At 43.7% G+C, this 1807-nt stretch overlaps 1 non-coding gene across 1 annotated transcript; it reads right to left on the bottom strand.

The window, feature by feature from the left end:
- Window positions 1-73, bottom strand: Trnat-ggu (transfer RNA threonine (anticodon GGU)). Its single transcript has one exon. It is a non-coding gene; the product is annotated as a tRNA-Thr (tRNA).
- Window positions 74-1807: the final 1734 nt, after the last annotated feature.

Raw genomic sequence — 1807 nt, forward strand, 5'->3', positions numbered from 1 at the left:
AGCCAGCTGTAGGACTCGAACCCACATCTTCTGGATTACCGGTCCAGGGCTCTACCAACTGAGCTAAGCTAACATGCCTTCCCAGCGACTTCCAGGGTGCGTCTTCTGAAGGGACAAACCAGTCACTCTCTCTCACTCATCCTCCTTTCACTCTTACATTTTTGCACACTCATACACACATTCATACGACAAGGATCGACGCAAGCGGCAAATGTTGAACATGAGAGAACTGATGAGAGGCCTTGAGGCCTTGTATGTGATTGTCCCTTCTATGTTGTTCCAGCCTCAGAACATCAGTTCTCTCATATTCACAGCAGGTTTCTGATAGCTCTCTGCGTGCGGTCGCAACTATATGCGGTCGATGGCGTGGAAGGAGTGTGGTAGGCTATGGGCTACACTATTTTTGTTCCGTGGTATCAGCAGCTCTAATACAACTTAACTTAAGCACTAGCCGCAGTTATGAACACAGACTCTTGCGTCATAGTAATATGGCACTAAAAACAGAAAAAAAAATGGCAGAAAAATTGACAAATGTAGACCGGGAGTAACGAAATTAACGGGCAGGCTCAAGCGTTGACTTCATGCAGTTTAAATGGGCTATACAGACGCTGCCATGGTTGTCTATTTACAGTTGTGTGCATGTGCTGCTACACACGTTTATATATCCTTTATTTACACACGCCCCGTTTATCCTCTAGTTGCCACACATTCTCAATGTGTGAGGCAAAAAAGAAACAAAATCTCACCTGTTCATGTCACGGTGTGTTAAGTGGAAGCACGGCAGTGTACTTCAGCATGTAGTGTTCTGCGCTGCCTCCAGCCATATCTCAAACCCTGGCTCTGGGATTGGTGTATATTAACAGAGGTTTATGAACACTGTCAAGAACAGAAATGTAGTGTATTACGTAACAGGAAAGCAGCATGCATAGGGGAAAAACACACAAAACTCTGCTAATTATGTCTAAAACAGCGATCTTCCGGTCTACTCGAACAACCTCAAGGGGAGCACTCAGGCTTGACGCCAGACGCTGAACCGCTTGTTTGCTGTTGTTTGTTCTCGCGAGAGTGGTCTTTAAGAGTGAAAACACATGCGTAGAAGTTGCATCACTAAGCCGAAAGCATGCGAGAAGTGGTAAAAAAAAGAGTAATTTAAACGAGTGCCCAATAATATAAAAATATGAAAGCGTAGTCCGCTTAGTCCGTAGTCCGCGTAGTCCATGTCGTCAACATAAAAAATCTGGTGCACTTGCTTGTACATGCCACATTGCCCTGCCAAGCTATGGTTTGCGGAAAAAAGAACACCCAGACGAGTGAGTCACACGAAGCATGGTGTGTATGCAAATAATTCAGAGCCGAAATTCTACAAGTACCCAATAGTGTATTTCATATAATATATCAAGAGGTCTTTGTGAGTTATAGAACTAAATATTTATAACAAATGAATGATGGCTCCCTGCATGTGGTAGGTAGGCAAGCCTACAAAATCGATGCTATGCTTTAAATTATTATCACATAACTGCAACACATAATGCCGAAGCTACACACGCACATGGGTGTTGCTAGTATCATGTGACACTAGGGAAAGGGTATGCGTAGTTGGGTGATTCCATTTCAACTCAGGCAGGGTGGTCCGGACACCATCGCCGATTTCCTTTGAAAAAAATATATGTTGTACCGGAACACGAATACACAGAGGGGCAATGAATATTTTGCTCTATGTGTTGTGGTTCGCCAGAAAAAAAAAAAAAAAAAAAACCAAAGAAATTGACTCGGCGACGGAGCTTTCTGACGGAGCGACTTTGACATT

Source organism: Ornithodoros turicata, unplaced genomic scaffold, assembly GCF_037126465.1.
Source record: "Ornithodoros turicata isolate Travis unplaced genomic scaffold, ASM3712646v1 ctg00000887.1, whole genome shotgun sequence".
Taxonomy (NCBI): domain Eukaryota; kingdom Metazoa; phylum Arthropoda; class Arachnida; order Ixodida; family Argasidae; genus Ornithodoros; species Ornithodoros turicata.